The sequence below is a fragment of the Mesocricetus auratus genome, unplaced genomic scaffold (assembly GCF_017639785.1).
Source record: "Mesocricetus auratus isolate SY011 unplaced genomic scaffold, BCM_Maur_2.0 Super-Scaffold_100015, whole genome shotgun sequence".
NCBI classification, from domain to species: Eukaryota; Metazoa; Chordata; class Mammalia; order Rodentia; family Cricetidae; genus Mesocricetus; species Mesocricetus auratus.
Window position 1 is genome coordinate 35,397,576 of NW_024429198.1, and position 14,544 is coordinate 35,412,119.

Genomic DNA, 14,544 nt, shown 5'->3' on the forward strand with positions numbered 1-14,544 from the left:
AACAAACAAACAAAACCAACAACTGTGTTAAGGCATAGTTCATGTACCATTTAACACGCACAACTCAGCGGCTCCTAGCAAGTACACGTTCTGAGTAACTATCACCTATATCTGGTACCCAAAATTTTCATCCTTGCTGCAAAAGAAAAAGAGCCCCATATCCATGAGCAGAATCTCCCCAAGTCCGGTAACCCCAGTGTCCTCATTAGTTTTTGTCAGCTTGACAAGTTAGAGACACCCAGGAAGAGGGGCCCTCAAGCAAGGAATTGCCTCCATCATATTGGCCTGTGAGTACGTCTGTGGGGCCTTTTCCGGACTGACCGGTGATGTGGAAGGGTCCAGCTCACCGTGGGCAGTGCCACTCTTGTGCAGGTGGTCCTGGAATACGAAAAAACCAAGCTGAGCAAGTTATGGAGACAGTTCATTTCTCCACGGTCTCTGCAGCAACTCTCGCCTCCAGATTCCTGTTTGAGTTCCTACCCTCAGCGATGGGTAAGTAAGTATAAGACAAATAAAACTTTCCTCCCAGGTTGCTTTTGGTCATGGTGTTTATCATAGCAAGAGAAATCTAACTAGGACAAGCCAGGCAGCCACAACTCTACTCCCGTCTAAGTGGGCTCGCTCTGGACACTGTGTGGATGGAATCTCCATACATTGTGCTGGCTTCTGTCGCTTCCTGTTTTATTCTCAGAGCTTTGTCTTTGCTGCAGCACACAGTAGGCTTCCCTTTTCACCAACTGATGCACCACTGAACATACGAGGCAAGTCTACTGCGGTCATCCCTCAATGACAGTGGACGCCAGGGCTGTCTTCCCTTTGGCTCACTGGATCAGCAGTGTGTGAACAGATTTCATGCCAGCATGTTTGCACTTCTGCTGGGAATGAATTTAGGAATGGACTTGCTGGGTCACATGGGAACTCTAACATTGTCAACCACAGCCTGACTAATCCCCAGCGTCGTCTGCGCCCCACACCTTGCCGGCAGTGCAGGCGACAGTGGTTTCACACCATCTTCACCACCATTTGCCACAGTCCCATCAGCTTTTCTGGTTTGGTATGCCTGAAGTCTGGCTTTGTCATTACCTATAACTAAGGCAGTTAAAAGGGATGTAGGGGCCCTGTATACATTTCCTTGGTCCCTTTTTAAGTTGGGTGACTTGTCTTAGGTATTCGTGTTGGCTGGTCTTATGTCAAATTGACACAAAAACTAGAATTATCTGAAAGGAGGGAATCTTAACTGTTCTACTGCTGAGATACTGATCTTTTGAGGCATTTTCTCAGTTTGGTAGGGGAGGGTGCAGTCCATTGTGGGTGGGGTCATCCCTGGGCTGGTGGTTCTCGGTCTATTAAAACAAAACAAAACACAACAACAACAAAAACAGGCTGAGCTAGCCACGTGGAGCAGGCCAGTTATCAGCACACCTCCATGGCCTCTGCATCAGCTCCTGCCTCCATATATCTACCCTGTTTGGGTTCCCTCTTGACTTCCCTTGATGATGAACATCTATATGGAAGCATAAGCCAAATGTCTTAGGGTCTCTATTGCTGTGAAGAGACGCCATGGCCACAGCAACTGTTATAAAGGAAAAACATTTAATTGGGATGGCTTACTTTTTCAGAAGTTTAGTTGTTATCATCATAGCAAAGGAGCATGGTGGCATGCAGGAGGGCATGGTGCTGGAGAAACAGCTGAGAGTCCTGCATCTTGATTCACAGGCAACAGGAAGTAGTCTGAGACACTGAGCAGTATCTTGAGCCTCTACAGTGACAGACTTCCTCCAACAAGACCACACCTTACTCCAACACACCTCCTAATAGTGCCTCCCTTTGGGGCGCATTTTCTTTCAAACCACCACACTGAAGAAAGCTTTTCATCTCCAACTTGCTTATTGATCATAATTATTCATCACAGCAATAGTAACCCTAACTAAGACAACGTTCCCTCAGTGCTTTGCATGGATATTTCCAAGTTCAGCTGTCACTCACCATAGGCCTAGGCCTTGAAGGATAGGCATCTCAGCAGCAGAACACTGCACCTCCCTTCAGATGGGCTGAATATTTGCTAAGCACCACCTCTGTGGGAACAGCTGACAGTGCAGAATTAAACACTCACTGCAGTGGCAGCTGACAGTGTGGAATTAACACACACTCAGTGCAGGGGCAGCTGACAGTGTGGAATTAACACACACTCGGTGCAGTGCAGCTGACAGTGTGGAATTAACACACACTCACTGCAGTGCAGCTGACAGTGTGGAATTAACCACGCTCGCTGCAGGGGCAGCTGACAGTGAGGAATTAACACAAGCTCACTGCAGGAGCAGCTGACAGTGCAGAATTAACCACGCTCACTGCAGGGGCAGCTGACAGTGAGGAATTAACACAAGCTCACTGCAGTGCAGCTGACAGTGCAGAATTAACCACGCTCACAGTAAGGGCAGCTGCTTTAGGTTGTGGGTTTCCTCAGTCTATCTGTGCTGTTCAAACAAATCCCTACCAGCTGGGGGATTTCTGAACAACAAACAACTATTTCTCATGGTTCTGGAGACTGGAATTCCAAGATCAAGGAACACGCACTCTGGTGAGAGAGTTTTTCCGTCCTCACATGGCAGAAGGGAAAGGGCCTGTTCTTGACATCCCACATGACTACCACCGCAGATCACCGCACTCCAGGAGAAGTCAGAAGACACTTGACTCTGGGCTCCTCTAGCCTCAAAGAGCCCCTTGGCCAGAAGCCCCACTCCTAACAAAAGTTCCCTTGTATCTTTTTACCAGAATTATATCATTTGCAAACATGGAGAGTGGGACTACCATATCGGCTTAAAATCTCATTTCATTCTCTTCTCTAAGAGTGAGATTCCAGCTAGTTTCCTGTAGTCACTGGCCATACACAGCGTGGACAACATACAGGATGAAGATGGGTCTCTGTGTGACGGTTCATGGACCCAAGAAATTCTTCACCCAATGAGATGGGAGAGAATGGGAACCTAGTCAAGACAGACAGCTTGGCAAAGCTTCTGGGAAGGTATGCTATCCACACTGGAATCCAGCTAAGCCAGAGTCCTTGTTCACGGAAACAAAACCAGCATGGAGCAAATACCCACTATGTGAGCAACAAATCTTAGTTGAAGGAATGAACTGCTTTATATCTGCTTGTCATAGGTGTTTAATATTACCATTGTGACAGGGCCAAGTGCCATGACTCAACCTAAATTAACATTTTAGGCTATCCACCGTACTGCCTTATGATGCTATTCGCTGTGTTCCTTGTGGACATCAGCCTTTACACTGTCTCTGAATGTCACTCATTACGTGAAGCCTGTTGAAGTTATAGTCATGCATGTATCTGACACTAATTCTTTGATTGAGTCTATTCAGAAATTGTCACAAATTTACAGTTCGCCATAGCTACATTCTGTGAAAAACATCTTGGTTTGACACGCAACATGATGGTAATTTTTTTTCAGTATCCCTTTCAACAAAGAATTATGGAGAATAGAACAATTGTTCAAGATGGTGTGCTGTCTCTTACAAGGCAGCAGTCCTGGAGCAACCAGAAGGAAGATCCCCCTCCCCCACAGCATAGGGCACATGGATTTTAAGAACTACACTGAGACCCATAAATCTTAGAAACTCGTGTGAATTCAAAATGCCTCTGCTTCTAATTGATAGTGTCACCGAGAAGCTAAACAATGGCCCCGAGTTTTAACTCTTAAATGGACTATGCTGTTGTGAGGACGCATGGTTGCACTCAAACAGCAGTTTCCACCACTAGGAGACTTCTCCAAATTCAAGGCCTTGCTTCTGTTGCTCTTTCTGTCCTGTAGTTCAGTACCTATAGTGTATTGTCCCTGCCTTTTGCACCAGTGGCATTCTCTACATATTAGGTTTAAATAGAAAATAAGTGTCTTTATGCATAAAAGAAGTAGGCATTGGCCGTTAAGTTCCATCACAGCGTGGACATCTATCAGGGTCTCACATATGACAGACAAATGTTCTGCCATTGAACTACACTCTCCGTGGTAATTATTTGATGTGCCACCGAAAAGTGTTTCAATTGAAACATTCTTTTTTTGGTTTATATTTCTTCCTCAGACTTATACTTTTTAAAAATTATTTATTTATTATTTACTTTATGTGTTTTGGCATTTTGCCTGCATGTATGTCTGTGTGAGGGTGTCAGATCTTGGAGTTACAGTTTTGGTTTTTTTTTTTAATGAGACAGGGTTTCTCTGTTTTGGAGGCTGTCGGTCCAGCCTGGCCTCGAACTCACAGAGATCCACCTGCCTCTGCCTCCCAAGTGCTGGGATTAAAGGCGTGCGCCACCAACGCCCGGCTGGAGTTACAGTTTGTGAGCTGCCATGTGGGTGCTGGGAATTAAACCTGGGTCCTCTGGAGGAGCAGTGAGTGCTCCTAACTGCTGAGCCATTTCTCCAACTCCCAACAAATAGGAGGTGAATTATTTGCCATGAAGCAATACTTCCTCAAATAACTTCTTATGGAGCCCCTTTAAAGCTTTTTAGTAAATATTTGAGTTCCATATTTTTTCTCAGAGTTTAATAACAGAGTATTTTAGAATCTATGTGCCTGTTTCCTGTTACTGTAACAAACACTTGAGATAATGAACTTATATAAAAAGAGGCCTATTTCGGGGAGGGTCTAGGCCCTGCCCTGGATGAAATGACAGACTATGGATACCCCCATGGAGGGCCTCACCCTCCCTGGGGAAATGAAGGGATATTGGGGGGGGGTTGGTAGGAGGGCACGGGAGGAAGGGAGGGAAATGGAGAGGGACCTGGAATTGACATGTGAAGCAACCTTGTTTCTAATTTAAATTTAAAAATAATATATATATATATATAAAAGAAAGAGAATAAATAAGTAAAAAAAAAAAAAGAGGGCTATTTTCACTCATAGTTTAGGAGGTGTCAGTCAGTGTTAGCAGGCCTCCATAGACATGATGGCATGATGGCTGGTGCTTTTGGTGGAGGAAACTGCTCATGTCATGGCAACTGAGAAGTAGAACCAAAAACAAACAAACAAAAACCAAATGAGGAGTCTTAGGATTTCTCTTGTCTTGAAGAGACACCATGACTGAAAAGCAAGTTGAAGAGGAAGGTTTATTTGGCTTACACTTCAGTATCGCTGTTCATCACTGAAGGAAGTCAGGACAGGAACTCAAACAGGGCAGGATCCCAGAGACAGGAGCTGATGCAGAGGCCACGAAGGGAGATGCTTACTGGCTTGCTTCTCATGCTTTTCTCAACACACCTTATAGAACCCAGGAACAGCAGCCCAGGGATGGTATTACCTACCATGGGCTGGACCCTTCCGCACTGATGACTAAATAAGAAAATGCCTTACAGCTGGATCTCGTGGAAGCATTTCCTCAGCCTGAGGCTCCTGCCTCTGATGACTCTAGCTTGTGTCAAGTGGACACACAAAGCCAGCCAGTACACCAGGGTTCCATAATCACCTTCAAGGATACTAGCAATGACCTAACTTCATTTCAGGCCTTACCCCTTAATTGTTATATGGCTTCTCCATAGCAACAAGCTAGGGACTAGGCATTTAACATGTGAACATTTGGGGCACTCTTAGGATCCAAACCATGACACATTCTCCTCGTGCACCTTAATGTATCTGGATGGGAAGGTTCTGAAACTCAGAGCTGTCTGTACCATTAACTTTCCTGTAACTTTGGACAGCAAGATGGGGACACATTAAAATTGCACAATCATGAATAACAAGGGAAACATGGCATTCCTAACAGACGTGGTATTGTTTACATGCTTTTTAAAAAGAAACATTATTTTATTTTTACCTTTAAAAAAGGTTTTACTTATTATTTGTATCTGTTTTGCCTGCATGTTTGTTTGTTTACCAAATGTGTGCCTGGGGCCAGGGGAGGTCAGAGGAGTGCATCTGATACCTTAGAAATGAAGCCCCAGATGGCTGTGCACCTCCGTGTAGATTCTGGGAGCTGAGTCCTCGACCCTCTGAAGGAGCAGTCAATGCTCTCAACTACTGAGCAATCCAGCCTTATTTTAACCTTTGGTTTTTTTTTTTTTTGTTTTGTTTTTTTTTTTTTTGAGACGGGGGCGCACAGCAGCTCAGAGAGGCCTTCAAGTCACAGTCGTGCCTCAGCCTCCCAAATGCTGGAATTGTAGGCTTGCTCCATTTCACCAGCCCACTTTCCTGGAATCTTACAGTCCTTGTGTGAGTCTGCAGTTATGTGCTTTGGTTTTTAAAATTCTCCTCGTGTTTTCCTGTGGCAGAAATCTTCAGTACTGGATGTGTGCGAGCATGCCTTTGTTGAGGATCCAGTGCCCCTGGAGCCGGGAAGGGTAAGGAGTTTAACTATGTGATATTTCAAAACTCTGAGAAAACTAAGGTGCTTTTACAGTTGTTCCAAAGGACTGCTTTCTGCAATCGGATATACCAGAAAAACCGTATTCGAAAGTTTCCTACAGAACCCAGCGTCTAGAAGTGCCGCTCAGCCTCAGTGTGTGCCTAACTGCTTCTCTGCCCCTCTCCGCAGCCCACGTGTTAACAACTGGAGCAGCTCAATTGCATCCTTAAAAAGAGGTTGCGGGGGAGGGGTTGGAGGGTAGAAGGGTCTCATTTCCACCCGGCTGGAGCGGATAATTTACTCTCTGGGAACAAGGGGCACAGAGACCACCAATTCGGTTTAAGGCTCCCCTTAACTTTGCCAGTTCCCCTACTTCAGGCAGTGTGTAACTTAGAACAACCCCCAGCCCATCTCCTGTACCCCCCCCCAAGAGACAACTGCCCAGCCCCTCCCCCTTGGCGCCTGGTGACAGGCCTGCCCAGCACTGCGGGGGAAACGCGGGTGAGGGGGCAGCCCCTCCTCTCTGGGGTCCCTGGCTTTTGTAAATTTGTCAGTCCATCCGTGAACTTTGTTTGAACAGGGTTCGGCACTCAGTGGAGGATTGTTTTGTATTATAACTCACAGCGAAGCACATCTTTTCTGTATTTATTTTAAATAAAGGCTTTCTAGTAGCCGAAGGGTTTAAGCCACAGGAAATAAAGAAGGAAAAGTGCTCGTCCCGAGCCTGATCGGACATCAGTTACTAGAAGGCCTCATGCTCTGCACACCCAGGAGCGGCTGGGGAGTTAAGAGGCCAGGCTGATCAGCCTGGGAATTCAACTGCCTGGAGTCAGAAGAAGGGACATACCCTGAGGAAGCTTCCCTGCTGGAGTCGGCCTGGGGGATATTAGTTCAGTCCATGCTGACTCTCAGGGGAAGGGGCAGGCCTCACACGGGAACATGGATGCAGTGTGTGTGTGTGTGTGTGTGTGTGTGTGTACATCTGTGCTCAGGGACACAATCCTAGGTCTGTACCAACAATGTTCTATAAAAATAAGTTAAAAAAAAGTTACCAGGGAAAACAGGAATGATTTCAGAAGCAATTCATGTTCCACTAGAAGCATTACTGCAATCTAAGAGAGAGCATTCTTAGACTTCCGGGTATTTTCAGACATCTTACCTTATAATATAGTTTGCCAATACTGACTGTATCAGCAGCTACTTGGGGAGGGATCCGTGTGGTGAAGAACACACCTGCCTCCACGCTGGCATAGCCTGAAAACAACGCTAAGTGACTTTCACACTTGTTTTCCTTTTATTTCAGGTAATATTTTTCCTTAGGGACCACTGTATGACTCAGCAAGTAAAGGTGCTTGCCACTTAGGCCAGTGGCCTGAGTCTGAGAGAACGAACTCAGTTGTCTCTTGACCCCTACGCTAGAGCCACCGCTCATGGCAATGCACACTGAGCCCCTCCAGACATGAGTAAGTAAATGCGATAAAAAAGGCTTAATTGGCGTACATTAATTGCACATGTCTCTGGGTTTCGTGAGGACACTTTGATATAAGCACATAAGGTATTTTGAGCATAGGCCCCACCCCCCTCCCCTTGCTACTCCTTCCCCCTCCCCTCAGTTCCCTTTGTTCTGCTAGACAGTTTCTTGTTCATAGTGATTTTCACTTTTCACATCATCACTGGAAATTTTTGCTGAATTATAAGTTGATTATTTTGCCTCCACACAGTAACGAGGTGAAAAGTAGGAATTTGGCCCTTTGGTAACAGCGCTGCGAACTCAGCCCACGGAGTCTTGGTTTTGCAGGCAGTAGAGAATGTACTTTTAGCTTGGCTTTCCATACTAGCTAGACCCTCGGAGGAAATTCCCATTATCTCTAACCTACCAGAATGTCTTGTGCTGACCCTGGCTGAGTCTATACCCACCCTGTTTCATTCATTTTTCATGGAAGGATTTCTTTCTGAAATTTTCTGAATTTTAACCGTATATGTTTTGTTTGTTTAAAAATTACGGCAGGGTCTCACTGTGTAGCCCAGGCTGCCATCAATTCACCATCCTCCTGCTTCAGCGTTCTGGGTGCTGGGATTACAGTTGTGTACTGCCATGACACGCGTAGGTTAAGCATTTTGTTTTCCTTTCCAGAAGCTGGCTCCACTCCAGGAGAGTAAATGAAGAAGATTTTTGCAGAGGTGCTCTACCCACCAGTGATGCGGCCTGCACACCAGGTTCAGAAGGACGAGAGGTGGTAAAAGATGAACGTTGACACAGGTGCCGCTCCTGGGTGGGTGAAGACGGCGCAGGATTTATGGATGTGCAAATGGCCACTGAGAAGAACAAGGCAGACGGGAAAGGCCACCTTCGGCTTGGTCCTTTATGGAGCTGCTCTTTCACTAGCAAGGCTGTGGTTTCTGTCAGGTGAGAGGTCAACGATGCTGTGGCCACCTCAGCCCTGCTGCTTGCCCGCTCTCCCCACTGGTCTCCTGGGTGAACTCTGAGACTCTCTCTTGGCATCTGACAAATGGGCTAACTGTAGCCCCTTCCTCTTGGGTTACTGTAACAGAGTAAATGGCACAAAATAAAATTGCTGATGGGATTCTCCCATCAGGTAAAACTAACTTTTTGACATCAGCCAAGAACTGCACAGTTGACGGGGGGGGAGGGGAATGGGATGGGGGCACACTCATAATGTTTGAAGTTTACAATTTTGTGCTGGGCCCACATGACTCACAGGCTGCATGCTGTTTGATAATAAGCACACAATCAATTTTGTTTTTAAAATTAGCACTTGATTTAATGCCTGGCTTTAGAGTAAATGTGGAGTCGATGAGCAAATTCGCAGCTGTGAAAACGTAGCAAACATTTGTTTATACTTTGGATATGATACTCATTTTATTGTTATCATATCATTATTATTATATGATTGTTTTTCTTTTGAAGCAGGGTCTCCGTGGGTAGCCCAGGATGGCTTTGGTCTTTGATTTTCCTGTTTTGCTGTCTCAGTGCTGCCATTTTGCTTGGCCTTATTATCTTGCTTACATGATTATGGCCAGTGTGAAATACCGTGAAAGCGATTAATGAATAAAGTGCTTGAAAGTCTATTTCCCCCACATTTCCCATCGGTCCCGGGATGCTGTCACAAGGGCCACAAGTGCAAACACGAGAGTGGAAGGCACACCATGAATCTCTGAGAGATTTCATGTGTACCCCCAAATTTGTCCTCATGCCTCTTGGGTACCCCTGGAGTACCATCATCCACACTGTCCAGAGACTAGGTTAGGCTCAGGCTCCGTGGTAATTATTTGATGTGCCACCGAAAAGTGTTTCAATTGAAACATTCTTTTTTTGGTTTATATTTCTTCCTCAGATATACTTTTTAAAAATTATTTATTTATTATTTACTTTATGTGTTTTGGCATTTTGCCTGCATGTATGTCTGTGTAGGTCCGATCCGGTCTGTTGGTACCGCTGGGTGGGAAGAAGATGAGCTGGGTTCCTGTAAAGACTAAGACAGCCAGAAGGGAACCAACCGTTGTGGGCCACAAAAACATTCCTGAGGTTTGTTTTCAGTGACATTCTAGCCATTCCATTAACAAGTTTATTACTGCTTTTTTTTCATATTACTTGCTTCAGTTTGTAATTATTTCTCCCACTGTTGATAATTGAATTCAAGGCTTTGTGCAAGTGGCAGGCCGCCATTGTAGCCAAGTATTACCCAGAAACCTCCATCTCTAGTCCACTTCTGTCCTTCTTGAAGGAAACAAAAATCCATCCAGCTACATTCCCTAACACAGATGAGCCTCGTGGACACGAAGGGAGTGAAATTACGCTTGTCGAAAAGGACAAGTGCTGGGGGATCCAGGTCCCCAGAGTAGTCAAATGCAGAGACAGAAAGTAGGGTGATGAATGCCAGGGGCTGGGGGAGGGGAGGGAAGGCCGAAGTGTTTAATGGCTTGCAGTTTCTGTTGGAGTGATGAAAAAGTTCCAGGGGTGCACTGTGAAGACACTTTTGCATAACTTAGTGAAATGTGCCAGTTGTGTGTTTGAAAATGGTTAAAGCTGCCCGTTTTGTTTTGTTATTGAGGGTTCCTAGTCACTGTACCCAGCCTCTCAACACAATGTCCTGAGTCCCTAATTTGGGCAAGTCTCCTATATCCTGTGGCCACTGACTTTCCTCCTACTGACCTTTCTGAGCCGCGGCTGCGGTCCTTTAAACTAGATCACAAATGTGTCACGTCTCGGGGAAGGGCTTTTCAGAGTTTCTTCCCCTTTCAGCAAAAGTGTGCGGAGCCTACCCCAGTGAAGGAGACATGGCCGCTTGCCTCCCTCAGTCTCCTCTCAGTTCTGTAGGGAAAGTTTCCCGTCAATGTGCATATGTAATCAGTTATGCATGGCGACATCTAATGAGATTTGGGGGCTAAGACAGTCAAGGGTTTTGCAGTTGTAAGGATGTGAGATGTAAATAGGCCACAACCTGCCTGCTGAGGAATTACCATGCTGTGGGGTTGTGACAGAAGTTAGCAGAAAGCAGCTTCCCTTCCCCAAACATGGGGGACTCTTTCAGAAGAGAACACTTTATTGAATTCCTCTCTCCTCAGATGAATTCTACTCCGTGGCCCCCTTCCTTTTATTCTCCAGACCATTATGACCCACATCTGTGGAGCTCTGGATCCGCTATCCTGAAGGCAGCCGTTGCTGGGCCTTTTAGTTGGGCTGAAATTAGGAACAGACTTGAGGGTTGTCAACCTGCTGTGTAGTCACCAAAAACTGCAAATGGTGAGAAAAATAGCTGCCTGCCTTAAACAGTGAGGGCAATTTCCACACCATTTGTGCCTCAGTTGGGAACAGGGCTGGCTCTGAGATTCAACAGGGTTATTTGCTAATGCTACCTGTTGTAACCCAAAAGATACATACACACAGCAAAAATCAGGAAAAGAAAATCTGGGTGACAGTAAGAACACTGTGCAACAGGCCAGTGTGCAGATTTTTAGTGTTTGTTTTATTTTTCTACTCTGTGAAGAAATCAAGGAAGGATTGTGAAGATGATGACTCTGTGAGAAAATTCTTTAGATTTCTGCATCGGGGGAAAATGAGTGCAGCATTCTTGTCATTGCACACATGGGTACACTTTGTACAGAATCATCAGGCTTAGACTGGGTAGGGGGATGAACAAAATTTCACAAGTATTTGAAAGAACAGGAAGATCTCAGCTTTGATTAATCCTTACCCCTGAATTATCTGGTACATAAATGACTACTCAAGAGAAGACTGCCCTCAGCGAGAAGTCTCTTAGTGTAAACATGGGGTCATCTGGGCACAGTTCCCATTAGAGGTGGCTGTGAGTGTGTATGTGTGTGTGTGCAAGAAATACACTGCTTCTTTTCTATTAGCCATACCTTAAATAGAATGAGGATTGAAGAGAACCGAGACAGCCTAAACCAAGGTGGAAACATGTCACACAATGCACTTTAGAGTAGTGTAGGTGGAAAGCCTTTCAGAGGACTGCCTTTACAACAGAGTGCTAACTTCCAACTAACACACCAAATCCAAGCTGCTATCCCTCGGCTTGTCTGGATTCTCAATAGACAATATTGTGTCCTTTAAACTCCATGAAAAATAAAGATTTTTTTCAAAAGATTTTCACCAAGTTGTGATTGGGGCACTAATTTTGAAATAGCAGCAAATATCCAATTTCCATTTCTATGGGAAGTGTTTCTCATTCCCAACAATTTAACCCTGTCCCTCACATGGAACACCTAGGAATACCCACTGTGATATAAATCAAATTTAGGCTGCATTCCCTCTGAATTCCTGTCTTTAGACATTCCCTCTCTACACTTCAGTTAGTTTGCAGAGCAAAAGATTGCCCTCTGTTTGAGTAAATAATGTCATCCTCCTATCTGACCTGTAATTCACACAGTCTCAATAAATTAGAAGAGAAAGGATTAATATTTGTGTTTGTGTCCGTGTGCCCCCCCCCCAAAGGGCTTATACTTAGAGTCTGCCTATCTAGTACATCCTGGTAGTTTGCCTCGGATTTCATGCTCTATTACAGCGAGTTTCACTTCAGGCTTTCAGACAAGCAAGGCCTTTTCTGGGGGAGGGGAGTGGTGCTTTTTGTTTGCTTTTTACTCTTAGCTCTTCTTTACTGGAACCCTCTAAGAATGTTTCTTATCTAAACATCCCCAATCACGGAGCAAGGCTTCCTCATCAAATCCCTGGAAGGAACAGAATTTCAAACCAGTCACTCATTCGCAGCAGCTTTCTTCTTCTCCTGTTTCATCAGCCAGGAGGATCAGCTGGTTTAACGTTATAAATGTCCAAATGTTAACCATTAACACTGTGACTTTGCTCAGCTCCAATATTCTAATATTTTAAGTGACTTAAACCTTTCAGAACAGGAGGACCCCCGCACCCCCAAAGAGTCCCAGGGGTTTGTACTTTGTATAGAAGGTGTCTTGAATCTTGAATGGCACTCTTTTTTTTAATATTTGAAGATATAAAAAACAGCAGCAGTATGGTTGTTCCAATAGCATGAGACACCTCTCAAATTCATTTTTATACCATTGTTCTTTGTGTGTAGAGCAATCTAGCACTGGTATGTTGACAATAAACAACTGAAAAACGCATTTCAACTCCATAACAAACTGGCTGGCCTTCAGACTGCCTTTTCTAGGTTTGTCACATGGGCACAAGAATCTGACTCTTGCCCGTCTATCAAATTTCACTCTCAGATTTCGAACGCCTTGTCCAGAAGTGTGCAAGGAAACCATTTGAAAGCACAATATTATTGTAGACGGAGGAGGCACCGAGTGAAATCACATGGGAGGGGCTGAAGGAAGGAGGCACGTCATATAAACTATAGCATTTTATGTAGTTTTTCCTTATTGTTTACCACGCCAACTTGTCAATTTTTCAATACATGGAAATTATTAATGAAACGTGTAGTCGGAAACTAGAGCAAAAGAGGCACAGAGATGTCTCCTACATGACGTGGACTTGAACCAGTATCGATTTAAAAGTACTACCCCCCACCCCCAAAAACCCCTCAATTAAAATTTGTGCTATGCATATTTGAATGTGTGTTGGAGACTGTGTATACACACGTAACATCTACACATGCTGTTTATATTCATGTCATTAGCTGAGTTGGGTGAAGCCTTTGTTGTGAATTTTCACCGGGTATTGTAATGAATTGTGGGCACTTCAATAGTTTTCTGTTTTTGTTTTTTTGTGAATCAGACTTAAATGTGATTGTTCAGGAATACATCCCACTTCGGCATTCAGGCTGAAACTAGCAACAATTGGCCGTGACCTTTAACATGCCTGCTTTCCAAATTAGTGCCGACCATTAATCACACGGGGCTTACATTTTATGATTCGCGGGCCGTTCCTCGCGGGTCTCCTCCCTCTGCGCCCCCCTCCTCGGCGGAAACACACGCATGCACACGGAAACATCTCACTCTCAGCCAGGCCCCCGCCCGGTTGCCAGCTCTGCCAGGGTACAAGCGCCGCCCTTTGCAGCTCCTCCGCACAGGAGTTTCTATTGCAAAACCAGTGGCCAGGGAGGGCCCCCGAGCTGCACTAGCAGCGGCGAGGACTAGGCACCCGGGAAAGCCACTGCGAAAGGTAACCGCCCGGATCTTGGCGCCGATTGCTAGGCAGAGCCAACTCTGGCGTCTTGACCCCAGTGCTTCTCCACTGCGGAGTTATCATGCGCAGCAGCCGAACAATATGGCCAAGAGCCTGGTGGGAGAGGATAGTGCCCCTCCGCAGGCCACGGCTCCCCTGGCCTACGTCACCGCGGATCGCGGGGCGCGCTCCCCGGCCCCTCCTCCTCTCTCCTCCTTCGGCTCCAGCTCCCCTCCCCCCTCCCGCAGCCCCTCCCTGCCAAGTACCAAGAAAGCTTTGGGGCGTCAAATCTAGGTTTTGATTCACAGACTCAAGATATTGTCAGCAACTAGGACCCACGGAGAATAGTAAAGGGAGGGGGGAGGCACAAATGAAGTTTTCAGAACCAAAGCAAAATGAGTTGAACTTTGAAGACACGAGTAAACAGCCACGGTGACAAACGAGTGGAAGCTCCACTCAGCCCCAGAGCTGTCCTGTTCTTTCCGCGGCATGCGGACTCCTGGACTCGCTCCCGTGAAGTTCAGGGGACACGCGGGCAGGGTGAACACCATTTAGTATGGGCTCGAGGCTCAGC

General features: G+C 45.7%; 1 protein-coding gene and 1 long non-coding RNA gene across 2 annotated transcripts in view; both read left to right on the plus strand.

Moving 5' to 3' along the window:
• Positions 1 to 299: 299 nt before the first annotated feature.
• LOC121144302 lies at positions 300 to 8,977 on the plus strand. Its single transcript, XR_005881627.1, has 5 exons — positions 300 to 492; positions 2,848 to 3,022; positions 6,276 to 6,344; positions 7,653 to 7,812; positions 8,484 to 8,977. It is a non-coding gene; the product is annotated as an uncharacterized LOC121144302 (long non-coding RNA).
• A 4,896-nt stretch (positions 8,978 to 13,873) lies between these two features.
• Znf516 (zinc finger protein 516) overlaps positions 13,874 to 14,544 on the plus strand; it is a 90,794-nt gene continuing 90,123 nt past the window's right edge. The window contains exon 1 of the mRNA XM_040757798.1: positions 13,874 to 13,967. The gene's annotated coding sequence lies outside the window, so the exon portion shown is untranslated. The remainder of the gene's footprint in view (positions 13,968 to 14,544) is intronic.